The sequence below is a fragment of the Mustela lutreola genome, chromosome X (genome assembly GCF_030435805.1).
Source record: "Mustela lutreola isolate mMusLut2 chromosome X, mMusLut2.pri, whole genome shotgun sequence".
Taxonomy (NCBI): domain Eukaryota; kingdom Metazoa; phylum Chordata; class Mammalia; order Carnivora; family Mustelidae; genus Mustela; species Mustela lutreola.
Genome location: NC_081308.1, coordinates 14,958,673 through 14,973,857, shown reverse-complemented (window position 1 = coordinate 14,973,857; position 15,185 = coordinate 14,958,673). Strand labels below are relative to the sequence as shown.

Below are 15,185 nucleotides of genomic sequence, written 5' to 3'. Positions count from 1 at the left end.
ATGTACTGTTGGATTCTATTAGCTAGTATTTTGGTGAGAATTTACACATCTCTGTTCATCAAGGATATTGGTCTGTCATTCTCCTTTTTGGTGGGGTCTTTGTCTGGTTTTGGGATCAATGTAATGCTTGCCTCATAAAATGAGTTTGGAAAATTTCCTTCCATTTCTATTTTTTGGAACAGTTTCAGGAGAATAGGAATTAGTTCTTCTTTAAATGTTTGGTAGAATTCCACCGGGAAGCCGTCTGGCCCTGGGCTCTTGTTTGTTGGAACATTTTTTTAAAAAAAGATTTTATTTATTTATTTGACAGAGGGAGATCACAAGTAGGCAGAGAGAAGAGAAGGGAAGCAGGCTCCCTGCCGAGCAGAGAGCCTGATGCGGGGCTCGATCCCAGGACCCTGAAATCATGACCTGAGCTGAAGACAGAGGATTTAATCCACTGAGCCATCCAGGCACCCGTGTTGGAACATTTTTGATGACTGCTTCAGACTCCTTACTGGTTATGGGTCTGTTCAGGTTTTCTATTTTTTCCTGGTTCAGTTTTGGTAGTTTATACATCTCTAGGAATGCATCCAATTCTTCCAGATTGTCAAATTTGCTAGCATATAGTTGCTCATAATATGTTCTTAATAATTGTTTGTATTTCTTTGGTGTTGGTTGTAATCTCTCCTCTTTCATTCCTGATTTATTTGGGTCCTTTCTCTTTTCTTTTTGAAAGTCTGGCTAGGGGTTTGTCAATCTTATTAATTCTTTCAAAGAACCAGCTCCTGGTTTTGTTGATTTATTCTACTGTTCTTTTGGTTTCTATTTCATTGATTTCTGCTCTGATCTTTATTATTTTCTGCTAGGTTTAGGCTTTTTTTGCTGTTCTTTCTCCAGCTCCTTTAGGTATAGGGATAGATTGTGTACTTGAGACCTTTCTTGTTTCTTGAGAAAAGCTTGTATTGCTATATACTTTCCTCAGGACTGCCTTTGCTGTGTCCCACAGATTTCGAACAGTTGTGTTTTCATTATCATTTGTTTCCATGAATTTTTTCAATTCTTTAATTTCCTGGTTGACCCATTCATTCTTTAGTTGGATGCTCTTTAGCCTCCATGTACTTTGATTCTTTCCAACTTTCCTCTTGTGATTGAGTTCTAGCTTCAGAGCATTGTGATCTGAAAATATGCAGGGAATCATCCCAGTCTTTGGGTACCGGTTGAGACCTGATTTGTGACCCAGGATGTGATCTGTTCTGGAGAATGTTCCATGTGCACTAGAGAAGAATGTGTATTCTGTTGCTTTGGGATGGAATGTTCTGAATGTATCTGTGATGTCCCTCTGGTCCAGTATGTCATTTAAGGCCTTTATTTTTTTGTTGATCTTTTGCTTGGATGATATGTCCATTTCAGTGAGGGGGTGTTAAAGTCCCCTACTATTATTGTATTATTGTTGATGTGTTTCTTTGATTTTGTTATTAATTGGTTTATATAGTTGGCTGCTCCCACTTTAGGGGCATAGATATTTAAAATGGTTAGATCTTGTTGGACAGACCCTTTAAGTATGTTATAGTGTCCTTCCTCATCTCTTATTATAGTCTTTGGCTTAAAATCTAATTTATCTGATATAAGCATTGCCACCCCAGCTTTCTTTTGATGTCCATTAGTATGGTAAATTGTTTTCCACCCCCTCACCTTAAATCTGGAGATGTCTTTGGGTCTAAAATGAGTTTCTTGTAGACCTCATATTGATGGATTTTATTTTTTTACCCATTCTAAAACCTTGTGTCTTTTGATTGGGGCATTTAGCCCATTTACATTCAGGGTAACTATTGAAAAGCTATGAATCTAGTGTCATTGTATTGCCTGTAAGGTGGCTGTTAATGCATATTGTCTCTGTTCCTTTCTGGTCTACTACTTTTAGGCTTTCTCCTTGCTTAGAGGACCCCTTTCTCCTTGCTTAGAGGGTGCAGTATTTCCTATTGGGCTGGTTTGGTGTTTGCAAATTCTTTTAATTTTTTTTTTTTTATCTCCTTCTATTTTCAGTGATAGCCTAGCTGGATATAGTATTCTTGGTTGCATATTTTTCTCATTTAGTACTCTGAATGTATCATGCTAGTTCTTTCTGGCCTGCCAGGTCTCTGTCAATAAGTCTGCTGCCAATCTAATATTTCTACCATTGTATGTTATAGACTTCTTGTCCTGAGCTGCTTTCAGGATTTTCTCTTTGTTGCAAAGACTTATAAGTTTTACTGTTAGATAACGGGGTATGGATCTACTTTTACTGATTTTTTTTGGTGGGGGGTTCTCTGTGCCTCCTGCATTTTGATGCTCGTTTCATTTGCCATATTTGGGAAATTCTCTACTAGAATTTGCTCCAGTACCTTCTGCCCCTCTCTCTCTTTCTTCTACTGGGATCCCAATTATTCTGAATATTGTTTTGTCTTATGGTATCACTTATCTCTCGAGTTCTCCCCTCATGGCCCAGTAGTTGTTTATCTCTTGCTCAGCTTCCTTATTCTCTGTCATGTGGTCTTCTATATTATAAATTCTCTCTTCTGCTTCATTTGTCCTAGCAGTTTGAGCCTCCAGTTTTTTATTGTACCTCATTAATAGCTTTTTTGATTTCAGCTTTGTTAGATTTTAGTTCTTTTATTTCTCCAGAAAGGTATTTTATTTGTCCAGAAAGGGTTTCTCTAATATCTCCCATGCCTTTTACAACCCTACTAGCTAGCACCTTGAGAATCGTCATTCTGAACTCTAGTTCTGACATATTACCAATGTCCATATTGATTAGGTCCCTAGTCATTGGTACTGCCTCTTGTTCTTTTTTTTGTGTTGAGTTTTTCTGCCTTGTCATTTTATCCAGGTAAGAATATATGAAAGAGAGAATAAAATACTAAAAGGGTGGCAAGGACCCAGAAAAATGTATGCTAACCAAATCAGAAGAGACCCAAAACCGGGGGGAAAAAAGGGAGGGGAAAAGATATTAAAAAAAATTATATGTGTGTGTATATATGTGTGTGTGTGTGTGTGTGTGTGTGTGTGTGTGTGTATGTATGTATAACACACACACACACACACACACACACACATATAGGTGCGTAGAACAGAGCCACCCACTTGATTTTGGGTGTATTCTGGTCTCTTAGAAGAAACTACCTCCCAAAATTTTAAAGAAAGAAAAACTTATATACATACAAAAACAAAGTTGAACATGATAAAGGGATGGAATATGACTGTAAAGATGAAAATTAAAAAGAAACTCTAAACAAGGAATTGATAAGTTGGTTGGAAAAAGAAAAAAAAAAGACGAGAGAATGTGCTCAGGCTGGAGAGTAGAACAAAGCCATGTGCCAGATTTAAGATATATTTTGATCTATTAGGAGAAATTGTATCCCAAAATTTTTTAGGGAAAAAAAAAACTATATAAAAAACAAGTTTAAATATAATGAAGAGATAAAATATGACTGTAACAATAAAGGTTAAAAAGTTTTTTTAGAAAGGTATTGTTAAGATAAACCAGTTAGAAAATGTTAAAAGAGGAAAGAGGGATAATTAAAAAATAGAATAAGAAAAAAATTAAATTTAAAAAAAATTAACTTTGCACGAATAAAGGACCCTGGGGGGAAAGCCATGAATTCTGTGCATTGCTTTCCCCTAGCTCTGGAGTTCCACTGTTTTCCTTGATAAGTGAGGTTGGTCTTGGCTGGATGTTCTTGTTGATCATCTGGGGTAGGATCTGTTGCCATGATTCTGAAATGTCTTTGCCCAAGGCGGAATTGCGCCATGCCACCCTTGCCAGGGGCCAGACTGAGTAATCTGCTCGGATTCGCTCTTGGAGAGTTTTTGTTCCCTGAACGCTTTCCCTATGGCTTTGGAGGCTGGAAATGAAGATGGTGGCCTTCCAGTCTCTCGGCCAGAGGAACCAAGAGCTTGGGGCCCCACTCTGCAGTGCGCCCTCAGAGAAGAACAGTCAGTCCCTCCTGTCTCCCTGGTCTCCAGCCACACTCCAAGCTCACCTGGCCTGTAACCGAGCATTTCTGTCTCTGGCACACAGCCCCGTTTGGAGTCTCCAAGCCCAGCAATTTCTTGCCACACTGCTCCTCCCCAAGATGGAAGGTGCATCTCCCCAGATCTACCACTTGTGGGGTCCCTGCTTAAAGAGCAGTGGCCTGGCTGTGCCTTAGATCACGGTTTAAGGTAACCCCAAGCTGAGAGCTCACTTCTCGGCTCCATCTCTGTAGCTGGCTTCCCCACTCTGATACCTGGCAGCTCTGCCACACTCACAAACCTCTCATCCTTCTGTGACCCTGTGGGTCCTGAGACCACACTGTCCCCGCAAGGGCTCCACTCCTGCTTAGCCTCTGCAGTGATGTCCCTCAGCGGAGCTGACTTCTAAAAGTTCGGATTTTGTGCTCTGCTGCTCTACTGCTTGCCAGGATCTGGCCCCTCCCCCCACAGTCTATCTTCCTGTGGCTTTGGATTCCCTTCTTTGCATATCCTACCTTCTGGAAAGTGGTCGATTTTTTGTTCTTAGAGTTATTGCTCTTCTTCTCTTCTATCTCCTGTTGAGTTTGTAGGTGTTCAGAATGGTTTGATAACTAGCTGACCTCCTGGGACCTGATGTCATTTCAATCTGCTACTCCTCTGCCATCTTGCTTCTTACCAAGTTCCCTTTTGAAACACCTTTACTCCACCATGTCTGGTGGAGGTCTGTGGGCTTGTCCCTCAGCAGGTTGGGTCTGGTTATCGGGGAGTCATTCCAAGATGGGTCTTTCATCATGTGGTCTTCAGTACTGTTTCTCCAGCTCTGGACAGAGGTAACCATCCACATTCTAGGCCCTGGGATAGTTGGGCAAGTGTCAAGCTAGGTAAGGGGAGAGAAGGAAAAGAGGGAAAACCGTAGGATGAAGGAGAGAGAGATGTATGTATGGGTATACATCAGAGACACTGTGGGTTTGGTTCCAGACCCCCACAACAAAGCAAGTCAAATGAAGTTTTTGGTTTCCCAGCACATATGGACATTATATTTCTACTCTAGTGTATTCTATTAAGTATACATTGGCGTTATGTCTTAAGAAACAATGTGTATACCTAATTCCACAATACTTTATTGCAAAAAATGCTAACCATCATGTGAGCCTTCAGCAACTTTTAATCCCTGATCACTATAAAAAATACAATAATAGTGAACAAGTTTGAAATATTATGGAAATTACCAAAATGGGACATAAAGACACAAAGTGAGCAGACGCAGTTGGGAAAATGATGCCGAGAGACCTGCTTGCTGCAGGGTTGCCACAACCCTTCCATGTGTTGAAAAACAAAAAACAAGGGTGCCTGGGTGGCTCAGTGGGTTAAGCCACTGCCTTCGGCTCAGGTCATGATCTCAGGGTCCTGGGATTGAGCCCCACATTGGGCTCTTTGCTCAGCAGGGAGCCTGCTTCCCCCTCTCTCTCTGCCTGCCTCTCTGCCTACTTGTGATCTCTGCCTGTCAAATAAATAAATAAAAAATCTAAAACAACAACAACAAAACCAAAAAACAAAACCCACCACAACAAAGCCAAAAAAACCACAAAAAATTCCCACCAAACCCCATTGTATCTCTGAAGCACAATAAAGAGAAGTGCAATAAAACGAGTTACGCTGGTAGAAGGGATGAGCAGAAGAGAACATTTGGGGAGAGAGGAGGAGAGAAAAGAAAGCTCTAGCACTGCAGAGAAAAGTGGCCCAGTGCTAACGGTTGCAGGAGGCCCACCAGGTACTTTTCCAAGCCAGGTTTGTTCTGTCTCACCATGAGGCCTCACCGCAGGGACTATGAGGTCATCTTTTTAGATGTTTCAGAAAGCAATTCCAAAAGTGCTCTCATAGTCACTTCTACAATAGAACAGTGATCAATACGAGGACATTCTTCCTCCTGCTTATCTTACGTCTAGGGTTATGGTTTAAGCCACCTTTTCGACATCCTCTCTGCCCATGATAGAGCTGGAGAACACCTCGCCGCCATTTTCTTTCTGTGAGGGCCCGGTGTACTTAGCAGCTGTTTTTATAATCCACCACAACCTCCACGTGGATGTGCAGTATGACTTTTCTGCAGCCTGGCCAGATTATATTTTTAATACGTTCCATTGCTTTTCTCTCCATCTCTCCTGGTCCTTCCTGGCCATCCTCTCCGCTTCGCTCTTCATGCTTCACCCACATCCAGTGGGTTCCAAGTCCTGCCCACTCCATGCCGGTTATTGGCTCTGTGTCTTGGTTTAAGCTATTTTTTCTCTGGAATGCTCTTTGCCATTTCATCACATAAAGGGCATTGTGTATCCTTTGGGATACAGCGTGACTGCTACCTCCTTGAGGAAATGCTCCTGGATCCATTTCCCTGCACTGGTTTACTGCCCTTCCTCAGAGCTCCTGCAGTGTCTGTGACAGAGCCCACAGCTGTTCATATGGCACTTCCAGAAAACTCGACATTCTGGATTCAGGCTCTGTTGACTCTCTTGGCCACAGCGCAGGCTGCACAGCCATACGGATTGGCCCTGTTATGGGCATTTAGGAGGCGTTCAGTAAATGTTCACTGAATGAAGTATCTTTAGAGTTTCCCAAAGCCAAATGGTGGCATCCAGAATGGAACACATAAGTCTATGTAGCTAAAGATCTTATTAGGTTGGGTCTGACTAGCAATGGGGCCACCAGAAAGTTCTAGAATCACTCCTGTTTGTTCCTTGAGGGCAATGTGTACTACTCTACAGTCAAGAACTTGTATATCCCTGACTTTCTCCTGTATATGCCCACAAGCCTAACCTTCACCATCATCTCTATCCACGCAATTTGCTTTTCCTACTAGCATGGAGAAGGTTCTCTTTGTTTCTTTCTGCCCTTGTTCCCAAATTATCAAAGCCTCTTTGTTCTCTGGTTGTTTCTTCCATGGTAGTGTGAACACCAGGAACTGTCGGCCACTCTGCCCCTCAGTCTGGGCCACTCGTTAATCATTAGGCTTCAGATATAGTGCTGAGTCTTTCAGGATGCTGTATGTCATCAGCATTTGCTTTTTGTTTTATTTTTTTGATTTTTTGGTCTTTTTTTTAAAATTAATTTTTGGACCAGCATTGTATAAACCCAGAGGGCAGGAGTATAACTGCCTGGGGCTGGCTGGCCATTACCTGTGTACTTGGCCTGTTCTGCTGATTATTCCCAGGATGCTTGGGCCCTGTGGCCAGCACCGGGGCCTCTGAGGAGTGTCCAAGCACAAGAGTCCTGGTTCTTGGGGAGCAAGGCTTGAACTGCACACAGAGACCATTTACTTCCCACCCAAACCACTTGTACAGTCTCCTTGCCCCGCCCCCCCTCTGGTATTACCCTGGCTTTTAGCCAGCTTGATAAATAGAGGAAATTGGATGCCTTTCCAGCCTTCCTGATGTCATGGTTTGGGGCAGTCTGCAACTGGGGGAGGTTTCAGTTAATCCTAGCAATTGGTGAATTTGCTATTCTCCTCTGAGCAATTTCTCTGTTCTGTGCCATGTCTTACATAAGTCGATACAGTTCCTTTTGCGACTTGCCCTTTCCTTTCAATGATGTAAGAAGCCCAAACATTGGAGTCACTAATGTTTTGTTCCTGGAGGCCTGTGCTCTTTGGGTCCTGATTCCTGTTTAATTTCTGTGGGAGATAAAGGATGGTGCGTGTGTGGTGACCGTGCCCAGGAGGGACCCCAGGGGCTGGAGCTCTCTCATTAAGTGTAGGCCTCTCTGTCCATCAGGCATTGCACATCATTGCTTTTGACATTCCTTTCCACAACTTGCTCAAGTGAGTTCTTGCTCCCCAGCTGGGAAGCTGGTTTCTTGGCTCTGTGAACAGAAGGCTTTGTGCTTTAGTTGGGGCCTTTCTAATTGGATTAGGGCAGGGCCAGGGGAGATGGCCTCCCGCTGAGCCAGGGATGGCTTTACCTCCTAGTTGGTTTCCTTCTGACCTCAACTTGGGCTCTTTTTGGAGAACCTGGATGGCTTGGCCCTCTTTCTGACTTCTGCTTTTCTTTGCTAGAGCAAATATATTTAATTGCACAAGTAAATACACAGATATGTGTCTTGTGTTCTCTTGGGCTTAATATCCAACCCCCCACCCCCAACCTCCAACCACCCCGGCTCTCGCTTTTTGTGGACACTGGTGGATTTCCTTCCAGGCTTTTTTGTGTGCATTCTTACTTGTCATTGTATACACTGGCATGCATATGTACAGCTTTGCTTGTTTCTTAACAGATCTTACTATACGTATTAATAAGAAACTTGATTTTTTTCTTTTGGCTTACATGTATTCACAATCTCTATGTCAGTACATGTAGATCAACTTCATTTTCTTAAGCATTGCATAATGGTCCATAATATGGATGGATCATCATCATTTATTTAACTATTCATCTATCGATGGAGACTTGGGCTTTTTTCCCCAGTCACACAAAGCTGCAATTACAGCTTTTTTGGTGTGTATTTCTGTGGGGACACAACTTCTGGAATAATTTCTGGATCAAAAGGTATGCACACCTAACATTTCAAAACCCAAACTATTCTCTCAAGGTTGAGGTTTCTGTTCTGTTCTGTTCTTTTCTTTCTTCTTCTTTTTAAAGATTTTATTTATTTATTTGACAGAGCAAGTGTGAGAGCATGAGCAGAGGGAGCGGCAGAGAGAGGGAGAAACAGACTCCCCACTGAGCAGGGAGCCTGATGTGGGTCTTGATCCCAGAACCCCGGAATCATGACCTGGGCTGAAGGCAGATGCTTAACCAACTGACCCTCCCGGGTACCCCAAAGCTGATGTTTCCACCAACAGTGTATGTGAGTGTTCATTTCCCCACATGCTCTACAGCTTTGGATATTAGTAGCCTTTAACATTTCTTTATCCAGTGGGCAAAACAAATTTCATTGTGGTTTGACTTCTTTTTCTACCTGAAAGTACTCCAAAGGAGCAAAGAGAGCCTCGTGTTGTTTATTAATAAACTTGGTGACCAGGAACCATGAAGTGTGCTTCATTGTGGCTGTCAGGTTTTGAAAAAGAAATGTATTTGAGGTGTGAAATTTCATCAAAAATCCCTAGGTAGAAAATCTTTGTTTGCACAAATATGAACTGAAATTATTTCCATACTCAAGTCACAATCAATTTGTATCTTTGATAATTTGGATGTTTTTCAGTTGTTAATCCTACATTCGTTCCACATTGAGCTTTGGGCCATGTGTTTGTGATTTGTTCATCCTAGGACAGGACAACTTGGTTGGCCTTCATTTTTGTCTTCTTTAAACATTGGTTAATGAAGTTTTTCTGACATATCAGGCTTTATTAAGAACTTTTAAAAAGATTTTATGTTTAAGTACTTTCTACACCCAATGTGGGGATTAAGCTTACAACCCCAAAATCAAGAGTCACATACTCCAACTGGGCCACTCAGATGTCCCAAGAACTTTTTTTTTTTTTTTTTTGTAAAGAACTTATGAGGGTGTCTAAGTGGCTCAGTGGGTTGAGCGTCTGCCTTCTTCTCAGGTCATGGTCCCAGGGTCCTGGGATCAGGCCCTATGTCCCAGCTCCCTGCTCAGGAGGGAGTCAGCTCTTGACTCTCCCTCTGCCTCCCTCCTCATGTTCTGTCTCATGCTCTCTCTGAAATAAATAATCTTAAAAAAAAAAAAAAGGACCTATCATGATCAGTAGAAACTCATCATGACTTATTTCTTCTTTGAATTCATATCTTAGATTCCTCCTTGAGAACTGACCTTCTGTCTATTGACTGAAGCCAAAAGTAGGTCATTTGGTTCCAAAATCAACTATGGACTGTTTTCTTTCGCAAGTCTTGATTTGAAAATCGTTACGTCTGTATTTCACATTAGGGGATACCATTGTGTGATGGGACTGTCCTCTTCGAGTCAATAGCTATGCCAGTGTTTCGGTTTCGAAGTAAAGCACAGTGGAATATTCTGAAAAATCCAAGTCGGGTTGTCAGCAATGTGCTCCTCCTCCGGTGGGCAGGGTCTTCCCTTTCACCGGTATGCACCCGCCTTGACCCTCACTCTTGTCATGCCGGTACCCCCACCATCCCCTTGCAACTCTGAGCCAAACTTAACACTCATTAGAGTTATTTATTTGTCCCCTCTGTGGAGAAAGAATTCTGCCTCTGGTTTTAGGGGCATAAGAGACATAAATGACCCGATTGTTGCTATCAAGGTGTTTAGGTTCTAGGGAAGTTAAGTCCCAAAACCATGTAGAAGTGTCTAACAAAGCATGGTCTCTCAAATGGTCTCCCTCGTCCCCAGATCCGATCATTGCACTGTCCAGTGTCGCTGCCGTGCTGTGAGCGCGCTCTGAGACTGAGCAGTGGTACACGCTCCTAAAACACCAACACCGTCAGCCCTGACACCGGCTTCAGACTGGTCTTCTGGTTAAAATGAGTTCCTGAGGAGCAGGGTTTGCTTACTCCATTTCTGTTCTTATCTCTGCTTCCACGTTCAAGTCCTCGTACCTAGCAGGGGGGTCTGCGGGCCACAGTCAACAGGCTGATAGTAGCTTGAAGCATTATGGTACCAAGAAGGGCCACTTTCCATTAATCTAATTTTCTTTTTCTCATTTTCAGATTTGTACAGAGTCTCTCCATCTTCTCTTTTGAATTTCCTGCTGCAGGTGAGTGAGGCTTTTTTTTTTTACATGATAATGTAACAACATGTTTGGTTGTCGCCCCTCCCCATCTCTTTCTTTCAAATCCCTATCCCCTTAACCATTGTATGTTTTGTTTCATTTTGTGTTGAGCTCCTCACAACTATTGGAGCCTTCTTTCTTCTTTAGACATTTTCTTTTCCTTGGCGATACTATCATGGACCCATTTCTTCTTGCTAATCCAATTGTTTAAGAACTTTCAGAAATGGTTACACATTTTGAAGTGCAGTAAAATCTGGGGAAGGAAAGTGATCGTTTCCAGAGAACTCTTTGGGATTTGGTTTCACTCTTCCTCTTTCCTTCTTTCTCCCTCGACTGGCTTCCCTGTCTCCCAACAGCTTTTCTCATGCTTTGAAATGGACTATTTAACTCTCTTTCTCTCCCCTCTCTCTCTCTCTTTTTTTAAAATCACATTTGGGTTCTTTTTTTAAAAGATTTTATTTATTCATTTGAGAGAGAGAGAGCGAGCACAAGCAGGGGGAGTGGCAGACAGGGGAAGAGGGAAAAGCAGGCTTCCTGCTGAGCAGAGAGCCTGACAGGGCTCGATCCCAGGACTCTGGAATCATGACCTGAGCCAAAGGCAGACGCTTAATTGACTGAGCCACCCAGGCGCCCCTGAGTGGTCTCTTTTTTACCTAAAATGCTGTGCCTGTGCAGCTTCCAAAGGCTGCTCCTAACCATATTTCTGCTCCCAACTCTTCTTCTACACAGAAATTTTTAAACCACTGCTAACTTATCCTTCCTCTTTCCTTTGAGACTCATAAATATTGGCTATTTCTGGACTTAACTGGTATAAACAATAGAAATCTTGTAACCAATGCAAGTAGTTCTTGCAATTAATACAAATGATAAGAATCCTATCATAATTTAAATGATAAATGACAACATAGTTATTAAGTTAGATGTCGACACGTTGTTATTATTATTATAGGTAAGGTTAAAATATCAGAGCAGTGTCACGCAGCTAGTAAATGGTCAAGCTGGGACTTGAAGCAAGAGTTGACATGGTGCAGGCACCTGGGTGGCTCAGTGGGTTAAAGCCTCTGCATCGGGCTCTCTGCTCAGCGGGGAGCCTGCTTCCTCCTCTCTCTCTGCCTGCCTCTCTGCCTACTTGTGATCTCTCCCTCTCTCTGTCAAATAAATAAAATCTTAAAAAAAAAAAATAGAGTTGACATGATGCAATGACAAAAGCAAGGAAGGGCACAGAATATTGGTGGGCAGTTTGCTTTTCTTTATACCTCACTTTTCATCAAATATGATCTTCTAATTTCACAAACGATGCACTTCTGCCTCATCCCTGTCCCCATCCCCCAGGGTAGATCACCACCTCGAGGATGCTTTTAAGGAGTTTCCTATTTTTCTCCTCTACATATTGATGGAATTATCCTGCAGCAAGAGATTCCAGACCAAATCAATTAAAAAAAATCTTTTTTGAGTGCTTGCTGTGGGTGGAGTTGCATGCTGCTGGCTAGGGGTGAGGCGGAGACCAAGTCCATAGAGGCGAGGATACTGTGTTCCTGTGCCTTGGTTTTGTTTTTAGGCCGAGTTGAGTCTCGTGGACCATGAAGTTAAAAAGCTAAAAAAAAGTCACTATTTATTTGGCTACACCAATGACCAGTGAATCTAAGGACATAGTGGCTGTAAGTTCTCGAGGGCAGGAAAGATACCTGTCTTGTTCATTGTATCCTAAGTTCCAAGTATAGTACCTTGCATGTAACACAACCTCAACACAGTTTCATCAACTAGGTGAATAAATGTGGGAAATAATTCTCAAATCTGTTTACATTTAGCACCAGAGTATACTGTAATCTTGTCTTATAATTCTGCTTGTAAGAACACCTAACACTTGCTGACTATACTAAGATCTTCATTATAGTACTTTCTTTCATTTCTGCAGAACCCTATGAGGTAGATGCTCTCGTGACCTCCAATGTTTAGATGATCCAGAGAGCGTAAGGAACAGATGAAAGTTACACTGTAAGTGGTAGAGCCTAGGTTTGAAGGCAGGCAGATGGCTCTACCAGGCATGTTCTTATCCAGCATATTGACCATGCACTGGGAAAGGAGCCTGAAGAATGAGGGGAGAGACGAAGCGGGCTTTCGCTTGGCCTTGAGTATTCACACACTGGGGAATTAAGAGGCTGGTTGATTGCAGGTAGGACAGGAGAGGAGTTTGGACATGAGTGATGGAGTTGGAAAATATCAGCCCTTCCACAGAGTTTTGTGAGTATTTGTTTACTTTGAGTGCATGATTTATTTCTAATCTTGCACATCTGATATTGATTCTCTTGTTTTATTGAATAAAGCTTTCCCCACCCCTGCATTAGAAAGCACTTAATGCTTATTAAGAAAATCATTTTGCCCTGCAAAGACCAAACAAATCAGGTCCTTCCATTTGCTTCCAGAGACATGAAAGCTTCATATTACCGTCATGCTGGATGGTTCCCTGTTGACCTGACCTTGTGCTATGACAAATGATACACAAAGCTGCCATTTTGGAGTTCATATGCAGCACTTACCACTTAACCCAGTTTGTCTTGTCGTTAGGACATGGGCTTTTGGGGCGTATGAGACGTCATTCTCTTACTACAGCACTGCTGGCTTTAGTTCTTGGTGACTTCATCTTCAAAAAATTTTGTTGCTGAGGTTCGGAATGGTTCCTTTTGTCCTATATTTATTCACATTACCCCCGTTTACAAGATTTGAAATTGCTGCTAGACATTTCTGTGGGCATTCCAGAGACTTCTGTAGTTTCATTTGATTTATAAAATGGGTAAAATGTGAGGATTTTACTTGTCAGGTTTTGGCACCATGGTTATCCTAGCTGGTAAAAATGAGTTAGGTTGTGCTCTCTTTCTCTATTCTTGGAGTTTTTGTGAGATTGGAATGCCTGTTTTTTAAATATTTGATGGAATCACCAGTGAAAACATCTGGGACTGGACTTCCCTGTGTCTTTGGGAAAATTTTTGAGACTTTTAATGATTATGCATCCATTCCTGTTCAGGATTTCTTCTTGATTCCTTTTTGGTTAAGTTTTATGTTTTGCATAGGGATTTGCCCATTTCTATCAAGATTTTCAAAATTATTGAATAAAGTTATCCCTAAGATCCTTTTATCTTGTATGCTTATAGCATTTTCATTTATGTTGCTTTTTAAATTCTTTCCATTGGTTAATTGCTGGGACTCTCTCTCTTTTCCTCCCCCTTCCCCTCCCCCTCCCCTCCTCTTAGTTTTGCCAGAATTGTCTCTCCAAAGAACACCCTTGACTATGTTAATAACTTTTATTTTGTTTTTTTCTATATCCTTATTTTATGCTTTTGTCTTTATTATTTCCTTTTTATTTTTGTAAAGATTTTATTTATCTTGAGAGAGAGAATGAGTAGGGGTGGGGTTGGGTGAGTAGGGGCAGGTTGGGTGAGTAGGGGTGGGTTGGGTGAGTAGGGGCAGAGATGGAGGGAGAGAATCTCTAGCACACTCCCTGCTGAGTGTGGAACCCGACACGGGGCTCCATCCATCGTATGACCCTGAGATAATGACCGGAGCTAAAATCAAGAGTCCATTGCTTACCCAGGCACTCCTAAAAGATTTTATTTTTAACTCATCTCTACACCCAGTGTGGGGCTCAAACCCACAACTCCAAGATCAAGAGTTATATGCTCTACTGACTGAGCCAGCCAGGTACTCCTCTAATGTGTGCATTTAAAACATAAATTTCGGGCGCCTGGGTGGCTCAGTGGGTTAAGCTGCTGCCTTTGGCTCAGGTCATGATCTCAGGGTCCTGGGATCGAGTCCCGCATCGGGCTCTCTGCTCAGCGGGGAGCCTGCTTCCTCCTCTCTCTCTGCCTGCCTCTCTGTCTACTGTGATCTCTCTCTGTCAAATAAATAAATAAAATCTTTGGGCGCCTGGGTGGCTCAGTGGGTTAAGCCGCTGCCTTCGGCTCAGGTCATGATCTCAGGGTCCTGGGATCGAGTCCCGCATCGGGCTCTCTGCTCAGCAGGAGCCTGCTTCCTCCTCTCTCTCTCTGCCTGCCTCTCTGCCTACTTGTGATCTCTCTCTGTAAAATAAATAAATAAAATCTTAAAAAAAAAAAAAAATCTTAAAAAAAAAATAAAACATAAATTTCACTCTAAAGATCTTTAGTTCTATCCTACATGCTTTGAAATACAGTCTTTATTATTGATAAGTCAAACATGTTTTAATATATGTTATGACTTCTTCTAAATGTAAATTGTTAAATAACAATTTACCTTTTTATTGTGGTTAAATTATCTTGTGGTCAGAGAACATGCTCCTTTTTCCTTCTCTAATTCTGTAAAAGATTTTTGAGACTTGTTGTATGATTTGGTTTTAATAAGCACTCCCAAGTGGAATGGAGGGTTTATGCCTGATCTCTAGGTCAGGTTGGTTAAATGTGTCATTCAAATATTCTATATCCTTAGTGACTTTCTTATTGAATTTTACCAGTTGATGATAGAGATATTAATTTGTCATCTTCCTGTTGAACTTAACCTTTTATGAATG

At 41.9% G+C, this 15,185-nt stretch overlaps 1 protein-coding gene across 3 annotated transcripts in view; it reads left to right on the top strand.

Annotated features, from left to right (window-relative positions):
• The window catches only part of ADGRG2 (adhesion G protein-coupled receptor G2), a 138,350-nt gene that overhangs the window by 39,420 nt on the left and 83,745 nt on the right, over positions 1–15,185 (top strand). For all 3 annotated transcript variants that reach the window (XM_059157977.1, XM_059157978.1, XM_059157976.1), the window contains exon 2: positions 10,584–10,630. The gene's annotated coding sequence lies outside the window, so the exon portion shown is untranslated. The remainder of the gene's footprint in view (positions 1–10,583; positions 10,631–15,185) is intronic.